The sequence below is a fragment of the Aythya ferina genome (genome assembly GCF_964211825.1).
Source record: "Aythya ferina genome assembly, chromosome: 8".
NCBI classification, from domain to species: domain Eukaryota; kingdom Metazoa; phylum Chordata; class Aves; order Anseriformes; family Anatidae; genus Aythya; species Aythya ferina.
The window spans coordinates 1,363,622-1,382,801 of NC_140304.1; the positions used below are offsets into that span (position 1 = coordinate 1,363,622).

The 19,180-nt window shown below is 47.7% G+C and overlaps 1 long non-coding RNA gene across 1 annotated transcript; it reads left to right on the forward strand.

Annotated features, from left to right (window-relative positions):
• The first annotated feature begins 2,797 nt into the window (after positions 1-2,797).
• LOC311440562 lies at positions 2,798-18,214 on the forward strand. The gene is made up of 2 exons (XR_014695467.1): positions 2,798-2,973; positions 17,318-18,214. It is a non-coding gene; the product is annotated as an uncharacterized lncRNA (long non-coding RNA).
• Positions 18,215-19,180: the final 966 nt, after the last annotated feature.

Consider the following 19,180-nt stretch of genomic DNA (forward strand, 5'->3'; position numbering starts at 1 on the left):
GGGGTCACAGTGGGGGGGTCCGCTGCTGCACTGGGGGTCTGACGAGGCTCACACAGGGGGGTCCAGTGGTGCGCAGAGAAGACCCGCCTGGGCTTGCGGGGCATGGGTCCACCAGCAAGCCCAGTGCCCTGGTGGGCCTCGAAGTTGGGGGTTCACCGGCGCAAATGGGGCCCAACTGGGGCTCGCATGGGGGGGTCCACCAGCACGCCTGGGTGCCCACAGGGGCTTGAAGAGGGATGTCCACCAGACCGCCTGGGGCCCTGTAGGGGCTCGCAGGGGAGGTTCACCGCCTTGCCCGGGTGCTCGCAGGGCTTGCAGGAGGGGGGTCCACCACTGTTCCTGGTGGTCCGCTGGGGCTTGCAGGTCAGGGTCCACTGCAGCAACAGGGGGCCCACTGGGGCTCGAAGGAGGGGGATCCGCTGCCACGCCTGGGGACTCGCAGGGGGGGCCCACCACCGTGCCCTGGGGCCCAGTGGGACTCAAAGGGAAGTGTCCACAGCTGTGCCCCGGGTCCCACTGGGGCTCACCGGTGGGGATCCATCACTGTGCCAGGGGCCTGCTGGGGTTTGAAGAGGGGGGACCGCTGTTGTGCCCTGGGGCCTGCAGAGGTTCGCACGGGGGTTCAGCCGCCGCACCCCAGGCACCTGCCAGGGCTTGCCAGTGGGGACCTGTGGCCATGCCCGGGGGCCTGCCTGGGCTCAAAAGGGGGGGATCCACTGGTGTGCCCAGTGCCCCGCTGGGACTTACGTGGGGGGGGTCCACTGCAGCTACTGGGCACCAGCTCGGGCTTGTAGGGGGTTTAACCAGCATGCACGGTGCCCTGCCAGGGCTCGCAGTGGGGATCCACCGGCGCGCCCAGTGACCCACTGGGGCTCATGGGGGGGGGTCCACTGCCGAGCCCTGGGGCCCGCGGCAGGTCTCCAACATGTGTCCACCACCACCCCAGAGCACACCAGGGATCGAAGGGGGGGGCCGTCCACTGGCGCACCCGGGGGCCCACTGGGCTTGCATGGGAGGGGTGCACTGCAGCTACTGGGGGCCCAACAGGTCTCAAAGGGATGGGGTCCACCAGTGTGCCCAGTGCCCCACCGGGGCTTACGGGGGGAGTGAACCAGTGCGCAAGTGGCCCCGCCGGGGCTCACAGGGGGGTTCCATTGGCCGTGCCTGGGGACCCCGCCAGGGCTTGCAGTGGAGGTCCACTGGTGCGCCCAGTTACCCAGCGGGGCTCGCAGAAGGGGGTACACCAGCATGACTGCGGTGGTTCACCAGCATGTTTCTGCCGCCACACCGTGAGCATGGTGGGGCTTGAAGGAGGGGTCCACTGCCGAGCACGGGGGCCTGCAACAGTTTGCTGGCATGGGTTCACCAGCCGCATTGGGGGCCTGCCAGGGCTCACAGGGGGGAGTCCATCAGCATGCCTGAGTGCCCTGCTGGGGCTGGCAGGGGGGTCCACCGCTGTGACCGGGGGCCCATCGGAGTGGGGGGGGCGGGTTGGTGGTTTTACTTCTTTAGGCGGCTGACCTCCACCACAACCACTCTCTCACTTCCCCTCCCCAAAGAGGAATGGGGAGAAAACACAATGAAAAGGGCTCAAAGCTTGAGATAAGGATAAGGAGATCACCCAGTAATTATTGTGACAGGCAAAACAGACTCAGTATAGGGAAAAAAGTAGGATTTATTACCTATTACTAACAAGTTGGAGAAGTGAGAAACAAATGAAAGAAACCAGAATCACCTTCCCCCCACCTACCCTCTTCCACCTCCTCACCCTGAGCAGCATGGGGGAATGGGGGTTATGGTCAGTCTATAGCACTTATCTGCTGCTCCTTCTTGGTCACTCTCATCCACTGTGTTATGGGGTCCCTCCCATGGGATGCAGTCCTTGCTGAACTGATCCAGCGTGGGCTTCCCATAGGCAGCAGCTCTTCAAGAACTGCTCCAGATATGGGTCTGTGCCATGGGGTCCATCCCTCAAGAGCAAACTGCTCCAACCTGGGTCCCCCACGGGCAGCAGCTCCTGCTCCTGTGTGGTCTCCTCAGCAGCTGGCTGGGGTGGTCAGCAGTGGCGTGTGGGGTTGCCGGTAGGGGGGGGTTCTGCCACCACTGCCAGAGAGCCCGGTGCAGGTCTTTGGTGCAGCTCTTCCACCATGCCTGGGAAACCGCTGCGGATCATCAGTGGGGATCTGCTGCCGCTCCCAGAGGCTCACTGTGGTCACCAGCGGGGTGGCCGCTGCGGCGACCAGCAGCCCAGCAGGGATTGGCCTGCACTGGGGGCTCCGCCGGGGTGCATGGTGGCCCGCTGGGGGTCACAGTTGGGGTCCGCTGCCTCATCCAGGAGCCTGCTGATTCTCACTGGCGGGGGTCCGCTGCCGCACCTGGGAACTTGCCGTGGCTCACTGGCATGGGTCCTCCATGGCACCTGGCTGCCCTCTGGGGACTGGCTGGCTTGGGGGGGTCTGCAGCAGCGCATGGGACTTCCTGCGGGGTTCCCGGTATGGTGGGTTCTGCAGCTGCTCGTGGAGAGCCTGGCGCGGCTCTTTGGTGCAGGTCTGCCACCAGGCCCAGGAAACCGCAGCTGTTCGCTGGTGAGGATCTGCTGCCACACCTGGAGGCCTGCTGTGGCTCCTCCACTACACCCGGAGGCCTACCGCAGATTGCCGACGAGGTTCCGCCGCCACGCCCCAGAGCCCCCTGATTCTCACTGGCGGGGGTCTGCTGCTGCACCCAGAGGCCTGCCACGTCTTTCCGATGGGGGTCCACAGCAGCCACACCCAGGAGATTGCAACAGCTCATTGGCAAGGGTGTTCTGCAGCGCCCTGAGGCCCACAGCGACTTTCCAACGGGGGTCTGCTGCCTCTCCTAGGAACTCACCGTTCTCGTTCCTGGGAACTCGTGGCACTGGGAACTACAGGGAGCAGCTGGCTTGGGGGGTCCGCAGCGGAGCATGGGACCCACGGCGGGGTTGCTGGTATGGTGAGTTCTGCCACTGGTCCTGGAGAGCCTGGTGTGGCTCTTTGGTATGGGTCTGCCACCAGGCCCAAGAAACCACTGCTGTTCGCCAGCAGGGGTTCACTGGTGGGGATCTGCCGCCACACCCAGGGACCCACAGCAGCTCGCTGGCGAGGGTCCACTGCAGTGCCTGGAGGCCCACCGTGGCTTTCTGACAGGGGTCCACAGTAGCCACACCAGGGGATCCACTGCAGCTGTCCAGTGGGGGTCCAACGCTGCACATGGGAGATCACAGCAGCTCACTGGTGAGGGTGCTCTGCAGCGTCTGGAGGCCCATCGCAGCTTTCTGACAAGGGTCTGCAGCAGCCATACCAGGGGGTCCACCAGGGCTCGAAGAGGGGGCTCGGTGGCCGTGCCCTGGCTCCCGCCGGGGCTCACAGGGGGGGTGTCCACTGCCACACCGGGGGGCCCGTAGCAGGTTGCCGTTGTAGGTCCACCGATGTACACAGGCCCACCAGGGCTCACAGGAGGGGGTCCACCATCATGCCCGGGGTCCTGCTGGGGCTCACAGGGGTGGGTCCACCACCACACCTGGGGGCCTGCGGTGGTTTGCCAGCGTGGGTCCGATGCCGCAGTGGGCGCCTGCTGGGGCTTGTGGGGGGGTCCACAGGCACGCCCGATGCCTGCCCGGGCTCGCAGGGGGGGTCCACCATCACGCCTGGTGCCCTGCCGGGGTTTGCAGGGGCATCCACCACTGCTCCCCGTGCCCTGCCAGTGCTTGCACGGGGCTCCACTGGTGTGCCTGGGGCCCCATGGAAGCTCTCAGGGGAGGGTCCACCGGTATGCCTGGGGGCCTGCTGTGGCTCGCATGGTGTGGTCTACCAGCATGCCCATGGACATGCCAGGGCTTGCAGGGGGAGTCCACTGGCACACCTGGGGCCCCACTGGTTCTCTCAGGGGCAGTGTCCACCAGTGCGCCCAGGGCCTTGTGGAAGCTCGTGCCGGGGGTTCGCTGTGCCCAGAGGCCCTCTGCCGCTGACAGGGTTCTGCTGCTGAGCCACAGGGCCTGCTGATTCTTGCTGGCTGGGTGTCCTCCGAGGCACCCGGCAGCCCGCCGGGTGATGGCCGGCCAGGGGGTTCCACCACCACCCCCGAGACACCGCTGTGGATTGTCAGTGGGGGTGCAGTGCTGTGCCTGGCAGCCCACCACCCCGCATGGAGAACTGTCGGGGTCGCCAGGGGGGTCTGACGCTGCGCTTGGGGGTCCACCATGGCTGGTCGGCGGGGGTCTGCTGCTGCATCCAGGAGACCGCAGCTGCTCACCTGCAAGGGTCCACTGCAGCACCTGGAGGCCTGCCATGGCTTTCCAGCAGCTGAAAGCAGTGATCGGGGGCCATCCAGGGCTCATGGAGGGGTTCCGCCACTGTGCCCGGGGACCTGCCTTAGGTCGCCAGTGGCAGTCCGACTTAGCACCTGGGGGCCCACCTCACATCGCCAGCGGGGATCTGCCGCCACACCCATGGGCCCAATGTGGGTTGATGGTGGGGGTCCACCTTCATGCCTGAGGGCCTGCCAGGGGTCAACGGTGGGGGTCCGCTGCAGCACCCAGGAGCTAACTGGGGGTTAGTGGCGGGGGTCCGCCCTAGAACCCGGGTTCCTGCTGGGGGTCACTGGCGGGCTTCCACTGCCTTGCCTGCGGTCTCACCAGTGGTTGCCGGCTGGTCCACCGCCATGCCCAGGGCCCACTGCGGGTTGCCAGCAGGGGTCCACTGCATCTTATATGGGACCACCATGGGTCTTCAGTGGGGGTCCGCCACCGCGCCTAGGGTCCCACCGGGGTCACCGGCAGGTGTCCGCCATGGTGCCTAGGAGCTTACCGGGGGTCACCAGCATGGGTCCGCCTTTGCACATGGGGTCCTGCTGGGAGTCGCCTCCTGGGGTCCATTGCGGTGCCCCAGGGCCTGGCAGAAGTTGGGATCCAGGTCCACCGACAGGCCTAGGGGCATGTCGGGACTTGCTGTCATGGGTCTGCCGCAGGGCCCGGGGGCCTGACAGGAGTCGCTGCCCAAGTTCTGCTGTGAGGCACGGGGGCCCAGAGGAGGTCTCCACCCATGGCTCGTTGGTGGGCCTGGGGAGCCTGGCAAGAGTTGCTGTCTGGGGTTCACCATCGGGCCTAGAGGCCTGGTGGGAGTCTCCACCCCGGGTCCATGGCAGGGCACTGGAGTCGGTGCCCAGAGTCCGCTGAGACCTGGGGCCTGGCAGGAGTCTTCACCTGGGGTCCACCACGGGGCATGGGGGCCCAGCGTGAGTCGGCACCTGGGGTCTGCCATGGGGCCCAGGATCCCTGTGAGAGACGGCACCCGCCATCCACTGCACAGACCTGGGGCCCATCGGGAGTGGCCACCTGGGGTACTCTGCAATGTCCAGCGGCCCGGCGAGAGGGACCACCCGGGGTCCTCCATGGGGCCTGGGGGCCCGGCGGGAGTCGCCACCCAGGATCTGCCGTGAGGCCCAATGCCCAGCGGGAGTTGCTGCCCTGGACTCACTGCTGGACCTGGGGGCCCAGCAGGAGTGGATGCCCAGGGTCCACCACAGGGCCTGGGGGCCTGGTGAGAGTCAGCACCTGGGGTCCACCGCAGGGCTCGGGGGCCCAGCAGGAGTCTCCGCCTGGGGTCTTCTGCATGGCACCAGGTCCCAGCAGGACTTGTCACCCGGGGTCTGCCGTGGGGCCCGGTGGGAGTCGGCACCTGGGGTCCGCCGCAGTGTCCGGGGCCTCACCATGATGCATTGTCTGGGGCCCACCATGGGGTCCGGCGGCTCAGCGGGAGTCAGCGCCCAGGTTCCTCCACAGAGTCCATAGTCTCACCGGGAGATGGTGCCTGGGGTCAGCTAGGGGGTCTGGCAGCTCGGCAGGAATCAGCACCCAGGGTCCTCCACGGGGTCTGGGAACTCAGCGGGAGTTGGCACCTGGGGTTGGCCACAGGGTCCGGCGGCTCACTGGGAGATGGTGCCTGAGGTCCACTGGGGTGTCCGGGGGCTCACCAGGAGACAGCATCCAGGGTCTGCCACGGGTCCGGGGCCTGGGTGGGAGTCAGTGTCCAGGGTCCGCCGCAGTGTCCAGGGGCTTGGCGGGAGTTGGCAACACATTTGCCACGGGGTCTGGGGGCTCACTGGGAGATGGAGCCCAGGGTCCGCCGGGGGATCTGGGGGTTCAGCAGGGGTCAGCCCAGGTCCGCTGCAGGTCCAGGGCCTGGGCGGGATTCAGGGTTCCACTGTGGGGTCTGGGGCTTCATTGGGAGTCGGTGTCCCAGGGTCCATCACAGAGTAGGAGGCTCACCAGGATTCGGCACCTGACACTTACTTATTCCAAACTAAGTAGAGATTGCATTTGTTTGTTTCAGAATCTCAGAAATAAAGTCCACAGTTTTAGGCAGTTCTGGACGAAGGTGCCTGCTGGAATATACAGCTATATTTATTTACACATTCCTTTGAAGAGACTTTTCTAGTTACCTTTGCATTCACATGTTACTACCTCTACATTTTCAACTTGCTGATGGTTCACCAGTGTTAGTTTCAACAGCGTCTGGCTTTCCTAGATATGTATCTGAAGATTCCTCTTTTCAATGGGAAAACTGCACTTGAAATGTAGTGGTCGATGATTTAAACTCCAAATGATAACTGGTTATTAATAGTGTTTCTCTGGAGGTAAAGCTGACTTGGGGAAAGCAGTTGGATGAAGCTGGCGGACGTAGGCCGAATAATGGAGCCAATGTTAAGAGGCTTGATAGAGAATTTTGTGGTTGGTGAAGAGTGGCATCAGGTGATGTTAAGTGTTTGAGACGTATAAAAATATTTTTTGGGAATAAAAATGTAGTCCTAAATTACAGGCAAGATCTTTCTCTAATCCTGTTCTAAAGCATGAACTGTAGAGCTCTTTTTAGTGTCTTAAACGGACTTAGCAGATATGATATGGTACATCTGACTTGATGTACCAAAACTACTTGGAACATTTCAAGTGAGGATTTGCTTTGCGTAAGATTTGCAAGGATTTGACCTGCACAACAATACTACCACTTTGATTTCTGTTGCAAACACCTTGCTGTGTTTTTAGTCTTCTAAAGGACATGGGCTAATGGTGTGGTGTTTCATAGTCACCATGATGAAGAAATGCATGCAACTCTTTCTGGAGCTAGAAATTGCATCTCTTTACTCTCTGGAATATTGAAAAAAAATTGTTTAGGGCTGAACTTTCAAGATAGTGAGTAGATGATGGTAGAAAAAAATATGGGTACCAATCCTTGCAATTTACATATGTTGGATAGACTGCCATGTGTCTTCCAGACCAAACATACTAGACATCTTATATACATTTACATACATAGCAAACGTGACGCCCATCTACAAGAAGGACCGGAGGGCAGACCCGGGAAACTACAGGCCTGTCAGTTTGACCTCAGTACCAGGGAAGCTCATGGAGCAGATCCTCTTGAGAGTCATCATGCAGCACTTGCAGGGCAAGCAGGCGATCAGGCCCAGTCAGCATGGGTTTATGAAAGGCAGATCCTGCTTGACGAACCTGATCTCCTTCTATGACAAAGTGACGCGCTCGGTGGATGAGGGAAAGGCTGTGGATGTGGTCTACCTTGACTTCAGCAAGGCTTTTGACACCGTCTCCCACAGCATTCTCCTCAAGAACCTGGCTGCTCTTGGCTTGGACTGGCACACGCTTTGTTGGGTTAGAAACTGGCTGGATAGCCAGGCCCAAAGAGTCGTGGTAAATTGAGTCAAGTCAAGTTGGAGGCCAGTCACTAGTGGCGTTCCCCAGGGCTCGGTGCTGGGGCCAGTCCTCTTTAATATCTTCATCGATGATCTGGACGAGGGCATTGAGTGCACCCTCAGTAAGTTTGCAGATGACACCAAGTTAGGTGCGTGTGTCGATCTGCTCGAGGGTAAGAAGGCTCTGCAGGAGGATCTGGATAGGCTGCACCGATGGGCTGAGGTCAACTGCATGAAGTTTAACAAGGCCAAGTGCCGGGTCCTCCACCTGGGGCGCAATAACCCCAAGCAGAGCTACAGGCTGGGAGATGAGTGGTTGGAGAGCTGCCAGACAGAGAAGGACCTGGGAGTGATGGTTGATAGTCGGCTGAATATGAGCCAGCAGTGTGCTCAGGTGGCCAAGAAGGCCAACAGCATCCTGGCTTGTATAAGAAGCAGTGTGGCGAGCAGGTCTAGGGAAGTGATTGTCCCCCTGTACTCGGCTCTGGTGAGGCCGCACCTCAAGTACTGTGTTCAGTTTTGGGCTCCTCACTACAAGAAGGACATGGAGGTGCTTGAGCAGGTCCAGAGAAGGGCGACGAAGCTGGTGAGGGGCCTGGAGAATAAGTCCTACGAGGAGCGGCTGAGGGAGCTGGGCTTGTTCAGCCTGGAGAAAAGGAGGCTCAGGGGTGACCTTATTGCTCTTTACAGATACCTTAAAGGAAGCTGTAGCGAGGTGGGGGTTGGTCTGTTCTCCCACGTGCCTGGTGACAGGACGAGGGGGAATGGGCTAAAGTTGTGCCAGGGGAGTTTTAGGTTAGATGTTAGGAAGAACTTCTTTACCGAAAGGGTTGTTAGACATTGGAACAGGCTGCCCAGGGAAGTGGTGGAGTCACCATCCCTGGAAATCTTTAAAAGACGTTTAGATGTAGAGCTTAGGGATATGGTTTAGTGGGGACTGCTAGTGTTAGGTCAGAGGTTGGACTCAATGATCTTGAGGTCTCTTCCAACCTAGAAATTCTGTGATTCTGTGATTCTGTGATTTTTTTTTACTATACTGTACAGCTGTGGAACCATTGGCATCACACCCATGCACTTTGTTTCCATGCTACAGAAAAGACTAAAATCTTGAAGTGTGCCTGTACATTTTCTTGGTTTTTTTTTTTTTTTTTTTTTTTTTTGTTTGTTTGTTTGTTTGGTTTTTTTTTTTTTTCAAGTTTGGCATACAATTAAGGATAAATTAATCTTCAGCTTTCTGAGATACTAGCTATACATTTCTTTGCTATTTTCTGCCAACAATCCTCTATTAAACAAACAAACAAACAGAGAACTCTATCTTTTCTTTAAATGCCAAGGTAATCTTCCAATATTTTTCAGATGCTGGATTACCTTCTTTTTAAGCAGCACTAATTGGAAAGAGAACTTTTCTTCACCTGGTTTTCTTTCTGCTAAATGAAGGCCCCACCTATCCTACTCAGCTCTTAGGATTATAGGGAGAAACCTTATTGTAAGGAATACCCTTAACTATTAGAGATCTCTTCTAGGTGCTTCCTCCCAACTTAAAGTAAAGAAAGGCTTGGTAAGTCCCACGTATTCTTAGGTCTAAAGCCTGTAGTGAAGTCCTTCAATTCTTAGGAGGTAGTTGCTAGTGAACCTGATTGAAAATTTTCATTGACTATTTGTTATGAACTAAATACAAAAAATTAATAACATCTGTTTTATTTTTGTTAATTTTAGAAATTAACCTCACATATTTTACTTGCATTTAAAAGTAACTATAACTATACTTAGCCCTGCAGCTCAAACTGGCTGTCTTTAAATAGATTTGACTGGTTTTAAATACACTTGGCCAATATATAAGCATTTCTATATAAATAAAAGTGTGTATAAACAGAAGTTCAGAATCTGAAACAAAAGAACTTCTGATCTTTTTCTACAAATCTAAGCTTTTCTCATCATGTGATTTGGTACTTCTAAGCTGATGCCCACAGGAAAAGGAATAAATGTTGAACTGGAGCATCAGAATCTGCTGAAGCAAAAACATAAAAGTGAAGGCTTCTTAACAAGATCCTGAGACCACATGCTATCCTGTGTTTCCTTATGATTTAAAACAAAGTACTGCCTGTATGCAGAAATGTGGCTTTTTATTATATTCACAGTTGGATAATGCCAATGAGAATACAAGAAAGAAATAACCTGCTTGCGTTTGTGGTCCATTGCAGGTTAAGCATTTGAGTCTTTGCACCAAATGTGCCTTTTCTGTTATGGAGATTTGCCATCTTCATTTTTTACCCTATACTGCTTGGACTCTGGAACGTGTTTATTCCAAACAAAGTGTCGCTGTGTTTGTAGTGTTCTCTGTTTACCCAGACCTATGAAGTTAAGTCAAGACTGGTGGGAACTTCTGTGCAGTTTCAGAATGGATAATGTGGTGGCAAGAGGAGTGGTAAACACGACCTGCATATTTAAGTGAATATTTATCAAAAGATTGGTACAGCTGTACTGACTTAGGAAAAGAGACACAAGTGTTGATTTAAGCTCATTTAAGTGAGCTTAGTATACTATACATGTACTTAAATAGTTTACTATATTACACCTTAGAACTTTGACAGTCTCCAAGAGTATCACAGGGACTATCTGAGTCATTGGGATAGAGTAATCTTTGCGGCCTATCCTTCCCCTGAAAACATCTGTTGAGTGTCTAGAACATACAGGCAGATCTACTTTTTTTTTTTTTTTCCTCCCCCCTCCTTGGGTTTTCTAAGAACTATGTATAGAAGGTCATGTCAGGCTGTAAGCCAATGTTGTTAGCAGTTACTAGTGAGATAACTGTGAAGGATCTCCAGAGTGTCCCAGTTTTAAATGTGACCGAATATGTTCTTGGTAAAACATGATTGCCTTGTGAATGCCTTGGGTATGCGTAAAGGATGCTAACCTCTACACTTGTGAACTGGGTCCTTAAATACTGTTATAAATATTTTTCAGTTTTCTGCCACTGAAATTCTTTACAACTTTTGACAACTTTTCCCTAATATTTAATGATATTAAATATTTTCATGATTTATTTTTTTTTATGTACAGCAATCGTGATTTTAGAAATATACCCCATTCTGCCTACTGCATCTCTGGAAATAAATACTCTGTTCTGTTACAGTGTGCAGTAGTCCTAGTGCTGGAGTTCTCAACCCAACACATACCAAGGGGTTAATTTGTTTCCATCACTGGGGATTTGAATTGTTCATCAGTGCTGAGGTCATTGTCACTGTTAAATGACAGATGTCTTTCTGAAAATCCTTTGCATCTTTCCTTGTGATGTAAAGTTCAGTGACTGCAATAACAGGGTGTTGTTCTTTAATAACTGTTAAATTTATTCTTTAGAGAATTTACAAAGATGTCCTATTGCTCTGGGAGAGCTCCCTTGATGCCGAACTCAGCATTTTCTTTTTGCATAATGCCTACAGATTCAGAGCCACTGTACTCCCAGTTGTATAGCTTCTGTATCCCTGGTTCACTGCTGCTGAAATACTCGTAAATCTCCTTTCTTCTAGGGGCTTTGTGCGGCAGCTGGGGCATGACAATAAGGTCCCTGATCTATAATTCCAGACAGCCCCTGAGGGTGAGCAGATCGACCAATCCTCATCCCCAACGTAAGCCTGGGGTACTTGATGTCCCTGGGAGGTAGTTGTCTAATGCTTTCCATTTGTAATCTGTATGAAACTCTTCTTGATGCTGGACTGTTGCTCACTTAGAGAATTATCCAGTGCACAGTATATAAACACCCACTAGAGATTGAATGCATGTAAATAAAGCTTGCCTTAAGTCTAGCATAATGTAACTTTAAGTGAGAAGAAATAGACTAAATCTCAGCACCCTGTAAGGCTGCATTCACTTCTCAGATCTGCATAGTGCAGTCACAATCTGCATTTCTATGTCAAATGGATAGAGGTGAAGAGGACAGCTGTATAGGCTTTCTAATTTCAGGGATTTACTGGCTTTTTATTCAATTTGATTAAAATGTAACACTGACTTTTAAAAATAACAGCTGTTTTCCAAATACTCTCAAGAAATAGTAACATTGATTTTAGAACAGAGACATAGTTAGAAAAATGTGATTGATTGACATTTATGCTACAGATGCCACATGAAAATGTGACTTTATACTCAGTGTTTTCACACCACCCAAAAGCCTGGCAGGCATTTCAGACTACAGACAGAAGATGATCCCTGCCCTACAGACTTTGCAGTCTCTTTGTAATCTCTAGCTATATTTATTTCAGCTATATTATTTCTGCAACTTTGATATCTATGTAGGAGCATTGACATGTATTTTAACTGTAAATTATTTAGAAAGGGTCTGCTTGAAAGCTAGTACTCGTGTTCTTATAAACCTCCATCATCTGTTTTAAACTTTGAGATTAATGAAGTGTAAAGGGCTATCTTTGAATGTGAGGTGTTATGCATATACTATCAGCCCTTGATTACACTTCGCTTATCCAAGCAGATTTAATGCTGACACAATTGTCAGACTAATTTTTTCTGCAGCAGTTTTAAAGCAGATTAAACTGTTTATTCAGTGGTTTGCTCTTTGCTGGGGGAAAAACAAAACAAAACAAAACAAAAACAGTATTTTTACTGAAAAACTGCAGTCTTGTTTCATGGTAATGGAAAGCCCTGTGTGAAGTCCTCAGTGCACTGAAGCCAATGGCAAAGCTCCCATTTACTGCAACACAGCCAGGGCAGTGCCCAGAATGTTTTATGTAAGATTGTATATTGGTCACTTCATCAGCATTACTCTTACAAAGCAGATTGTTCTTCTCATATTATAGAAATATAATATTGTATGTGCTCTATGAAAAAAATAATCCACAAAGAAATGAAGTTAAAATATTTTTTTTCATTAAAATATTTCTTCTCACATATAATTTCCACATTAGATTCTTGCACATTTTTAAGAAGAGATTACCTTTCTGGAGGAGGAGGACAGAAGAGTAGGGGACACTGATCTGTTAGAACAAACGAGTAGCTTACTCCAGAAAACAAACCAATGGAAATACAAAGTCATATCTCATTGGTATTTCAGTCTTCTCTGTAAAGATAGCCCTGTTTATGGCCTTTATTCTGTCCTTCCTCAGATGAGGATTCAGGAAGGCAAAGAGTAAAACCTGTTTAAAACTTCAGTGACTGTGTTCATAGAGGCTCTACTTTTACTTTAAACAAAGGATTCAGTTGCCCAAATTGAATGTGGAAGAATATAGATCAATCTCTAATAAAGATCAATCTCTAATAAATTTGGATCTGGTCTAAAAAACTTGATCTGTACTTAAAGAGTTAAAGATCATTAAAATGCAGTAGACTGTTTGAATTAAGGGAGGTACCTGTAGGGGTTTTAGTGTTGTTTTGTTATGATATAAATGCAATACATTGCCTTTCAGAGTATGAAATATACCTTATCTCTCTAGTCTTGTTTAATTGCAGCAAAACTCGGTATGCACAAAGTAGGAAAGTGTACCTAAGATAATCTTCAGAGCACACAGTTTTGTGCCAAAATATGGTGGTTTGCTAATTTTATGTAAGAGCCAAGCACAGTGCTTGGTGAGAAGATGGTCTGCCTGTAAGGGGTTTAAAATGCTAATGTAAATGTATGGTGTAGTTAATGTAGTCTTAACTAAAATGAATTTTTCCTCAACATTGTTTTATCCTTACTGTTCTCAAGAGGTTTCTTTTAGCTGGAGATTCATGACCACATGATTTTAGGAGGCTAGAGATGTTCAAAATAAGGAAAGAGTTTCTGTAAATAGAACCAGGTTGCTTCTATTTCAGAGATATTTTTTTTCAGAATCTTTTTTTTTTTTTCAGAATCTTTTTTTTTTTTTTTTTCAACAATGCTCACAATGTTCACAAATGCTCATCAAACTAAAACAATTTTTCTTTGTACAGAATGCTTTTCAGTAAATAGTGGCAAGAATTTTGAAATGAGAAGATCTTTAAAATATAAAAGATAACAACCCAACAAATTTTAAATGTAGCAGGATTTTATTTTATTTTATTTTATTTTGTAAAAGCTTTTTTTTCTTGCAAAGAGGCATTATTTCAACCAGAAATCAAAAGTTTCCTGCTTTACTGATAATTGTCTGTATGCTTTAGTCTTCAACTTTCATTCTCTTCCATATCAGAAATATTTGATTGCTTTCCCTGGTAATAAGTGGAGGCAACATGGTGAAATCAGAGACAGCTGAATTCTACATCTTTGGGATATTTTCTTGTCTTTTGCTCTATTCAGAATCTCTTGTGTTATAATGGTACCACTAATCTTTTCATCTTGTTCCCTCATAGGTTTCATTTACCTTATTCTGCACAGCTTTAGCACTTCACACCAATTTTAGGATTCAAGTCAAGCCCTGTTATATAAGTATAGCAGGGTCCAGATTTTATCTTGGGAATACCATCAAGAATGTGCACAGTTGTGAACATTTTGGGGATTTGACTTTCTGGTAATCATTCTTTTCACCTCTCAGCCATGTTAACCAAATGTTAATTTGTAGGTTGATGGCAGTTTTGTTAATTAAGGTCAACTTAGTTTCTCTTCTGTCCACCTCTTCCCATATCATATTTGTCTCGCCGCTCACAATCTTGGATTTCTCATCTAAGTGGTAAAGTTATGCTGAAGGCAGTGCTGATGGGCTCTTCCTTCTCCCCCCTCCTCCCCCAAGTTGTTAATTCACTATTTTGTCCAGCTTTCACAGAATCACAGAATTTCTAGGTTGGAAGAGACCTCAAGATCATCGAGTCCAACCTCTGACCTAACGCTAGCAGTCCCCACTAAACCATATCCCTAAGCTCTACATCTAAACGTCTTTTAAAGACTTCCAGGGATGGTGACTCCACCACTTCCCTGGGCAGCCTGTTCCAATGCCTCACAACCCTTTCAGTAAAGAAGTTCTTCCTAACATCTAACCTAAAACTCCCCTGGCTCAACTTAAGCCCATTCCCCCTCGTCCTGTCACCAGGCACGTGGGAGAACGGACCAACCCCCACCTCGCTACAGAGGGGTTGGTCTGTTCCAACCTTTGAATCAATAGTGTTACTGGAAACCTAAGTACAGACAGAGGCAAACATTAATCTTTGAAAGAACATACAGTATGTTATCCATCCATTCTTAAGCTCATGAACTCTTAAACTTTTTCCCTAATATATATATATATATTTTTAACATAGAATCCATATTTAAATCAGATACAATATTGAACACTCGAGTCCAGATGGCTCCAATTTCAGTGTACCTTTCATATTGCAGAAATAAGTACCCGAGATTTTAAGTGACTAAAATAAGACACTTAAAATGGAAAACAAGAATGTGGGATTGCACAAGCACTTTGAGTTTATTTCAGACCTCCAATCACTTCCTATAAGAGACTAAATGCTGAGTTCCTGGGACCCATGTTATCTTTCCAAATGGAACTTGGCCATAATGCCACCCCCTACACAGCTGCTTATTGTGGGGTTCTTTTTCCTAAAAAATATTCCTCATTAAAGAATAATCCTAATTATCTGGGGGATTGATTTTTACTTTTTCTGAAATTTCAGTCAATTCCCGTATTTTGTAAAAATTCTTTGGGGTTTTATTGACAGACTATTATGAAAATGAGCCAATTGGCCTTTTTTAGTGTTATTGTAAAAGTACACAAATGTGGAATGTTTGCAAAATGTTTCTGATAGCAATATGCCCTAGCAATACTACAGTTCTACTTCCAGTAACCTGCTCGGAACATACGGTGGTAAGAAAAGGAAGTGTTACTTTAAAAAGACAACTGAATAGAGGTCAAGGGTTCTCTGTTCCTCTTTAGCTCTTCCAAAGGCTATGTTCTGCAGAAATTAGTAATGGCTAAGTGTCTCACTTGGGTAAGGGAATTGTAACAGTTCATGAAGCAGGTGAAAGTAGTCTGAGATTTAAGTCCCACTGCAGGATCACCTATTTCCTTGTTATTGTAACTGAATAACCCCAGAACTTCTGTTTAAATGGAACCCCTACTTTGTACCTGTGTTCCTTTGAAGAAGATACTTACATTTAACTTCTTTGGCTCCTGTCTTTGTGCAAAAGGGTGCTCATTTGGGTTTTAGTCTATGTGTTTCCGAAGTGGTGTTCCATAGTTTCCATTTAGAATTTTTGTGGCACATGAATTTCATCTGGTTTTCAGTTTGTCTTGAAAACCTTTTCTTTAAAAACAAGCTAGAGATGGAAAACCACCCACTGAAACAACAAACCAAAACATAAAGTTCAATTTGCTGATTTCATGTGGATACCTGCCGTAAGGTTTTCTAATGGAGCCTGCTGGTGTGGTTTCTGCGCAGCAGTGTGGGTAACAAAATGAGTTCCCAAGTGAACTTCCTGGAGTCTTTTTGTCCTCTGTGGTGGTAGCCAGTACAGCGTGCTGTAATCCTGAGATGGTCAGTGTTGATTTGTTAGCTTCACCAGAGAGCAAGGCCTAGACCACAACCTAGAAAAGGTCCATCTCTCTCTCATGCTTTTCTTACATTTTTTATAAGCTGTCCAGAGCAGGAACACTCTCTCTTTCTGCCAAAACTTCTCAAAAGTTTTGCTATTAAACCCTAACAAAAGATAACTTTTTCTACGTGCAGATTACTTGCTTTTGGTAAAAATCTGATCTGAGGGGTTGTTGATGTTAGTGGCAGAACATAGCTTGTTAGAACAGCCATGATGGGGTCTCCTGTGCAGCTGGGCTTTTCACAGAGCATAAAAGCACGGACAGGTACACTTCCTGTGATAATACTTCCTGTGTTCATTCACACTGGCTTTCAAAGTCAGGGTGGAATTCAGAATTAACAAAGTAGATCTTGCTTATGTTTGTAATTTCTAGACATAAACATTTTGCTATGCAATAGCAATATAAATGTCGTGCTTTAATCTTTCACCTGGTGTGCTGTAGTGTGCAGTACATGTAGCTTGAGGAATCCATCTTATTTTAGGACTTGACTAAAATGCAGCAAACCTCTCCTGTGTTCCACGAATGTCTACTTTTGCCTGATAGCTTCAGTTACCAAAAGGTGAGGTGTGAGAGAATGGATGTTGTCTCCTTCACTTTTTTATTTTATGGGGGGGGGGGGGGGGCGGAGAAGTGTCTATCCCACTTGTTTTTAACCACCATGATATTAAGGACACTCTCAGTTTCCCTATTTTGTACAACTGAGTGGGGACATGGGAAGTATTAATTGGGAGCTTTCACCACTCTTCAGTGAGATGGTAGGATGGATAGGCTACCAAGGACTCAAAAAGTTTTCTTTCCTCTCAAGTTTTAATTGAGATTTAAGAAAAAACAATGAACAAAATAGTTTTAAAAGGAAGGGTAGAACTCCATTGCCATTTAAATAAAAATTTTTGACTTCTGATTGTTTGTGCTATAATGATTGTGCTGCTCCTCTAGTCACGTTAGCCCAAATGAGTTGAATTCCTGATTGAAGAAAGAACGAAGAATGAGAGGTTTTCCTTATCTTGTTTCAGTGTTTGCAATTGCAGTATTCAGCACTTCTTAGTAGGTAAGAAAGAAAAACAGTTGAAGAAGGGGCACAGGCTGATTCCGTCTTCTTTCCTTTGCAGGTCTTGCCTTTCATAATAGACCAAAACAAACCCAGGAAGCATGAAGAATACTGCCTGTAAAAGGAAAAGGACTATGTACTGCTATAAGAGAAAGCAGAGGAAGAAACATGGCAGTTGTCTTATCCAGCATAGACTAAACACAATACTTAACAGGAAAGAAACAAAGTGGCTTTGGCCTGAGGGCAGTTCATGCTCTTAGCCCCAGTTATGGATGATTAAATGAATGAGTGATTTTTGGGGCAGTTAGTCCCAGCTGAATATAATTGGAAGCCTTTCAAAATATTTCTTCCCATGATGGTTGTGCACTCTGTGTTTAATAACTAACAAAAGAGCTGGTTTGCTATTTTTTTTTTCTCCAAAGATTTTTGTAGCATTCCCTCAAAGTAAATAAATGGAGACAATAAATATGACTTTGATTTTCTGCTTGAGATCAAGACAAATTATGTAATTGTGCTTTTAGTATTCTGAGACAGTCTAAGGCTTTGGGCATACTTCTGATTTTTCTGTCCTCTCACACAGTTGACAAGTAGAGGGCAGCAAAGGCCTACTTTTAAGATCAAAATATTTTTATACGTGTTTTTTCTTAAGCTAGATATTTTTTATGTCAGCTTGATTCATTGGTTGGTGCTCTTTCCTGTTGATGAGAAATAAATATAAAAACTTCAATTAAGAAAAAAAAACGTTATTAAAATACAAATTAATTAAAAAACTTTTCCTGCAATATGTCTAACCTGGTTATGAAATAGCAGCAACACAGGAAATAAAAATTTACAATACCAATTAAAGGACAGCATTTCAATATCACTAGTGAGAAGCTTGTGCTGTTTTGTGCCAAAATCTATCATTATGAACTGTGTGCTGACTTGTAGAAATTAAAACTAAATAAAATCATGCTCAGATATCTCCCACTTTATTTAAAGAAGAAAAAAGGAATGAGAGGCTTGTCTGCAGCTCTAGATTGATTTTTGGTAAATGTCCCATCTTTGCCTCGTTCATATCACAACGTGACATTATTCATATTGTCCAGTGGTGACACTCTGATTTCTTAAGTGCAGTTATGAAATAGTGATGCTGCAGCAGTAACTGATTTCAAACTGTAAATGTTTCACAAGAGGAACAGGAAAAGTGTTAAAGAAAAAATGCAAGTGGAAGTGAAAGTCGATGCTTATGCATTCATCCAAAAGGGAATACCTCATGTAGTATTCTTAGCCACTAATAATGAATGTTGATCATTAGTGCAGAAAGTAGAGTTTACTTCATCAAATATATTGGTACATATATTTTTTTCTTTTAGTGATTACAATGCAGTGATTAACTGCTGCTGATACCTGTTACAAGCATTGCATTTTACTGCGCAGTGAGTATGCAGTGAATTTAGGGGGTACTTTGGGCTCAAAGCCCTGTGTTGATAGTGAAGATCAGGGTCTGAAGTTGGCAACAGATAGCTTTACCATGGGCTTCAGTTCTGAAAGAGGTCTGCTTAAAAAAAAAAAAAAAAAAAAAAAAATCATCTGGTCAAATGTTCTGACCCATTTTGTTTTTGTATCATGTAGGTTCACAAGACAAGGAATTGCATAGCTGTGTAAGAACTTGCATTGTATCATCAGGTCAGATAATTAAATGTTCAGATTTTATACAGTCTGTCAGATTAGAGGTGGCTCCTCAGTCTTGTCATGTTTGTCTTCTACATGTATATGTGTACTTGAAACCCCACTCTCAGTTGTGTGCAAGTTTTAGCTATTCCTCAGGTACTTATTAATTTGGTTTCTTTTGTTCATAGTGGTATAATAAAAAGTGGGACAAGAAGTTCACAAAATGTAAAAGTCAGGCACAAGTTTGAAGGTGGTAAACAAAAAGATGCAT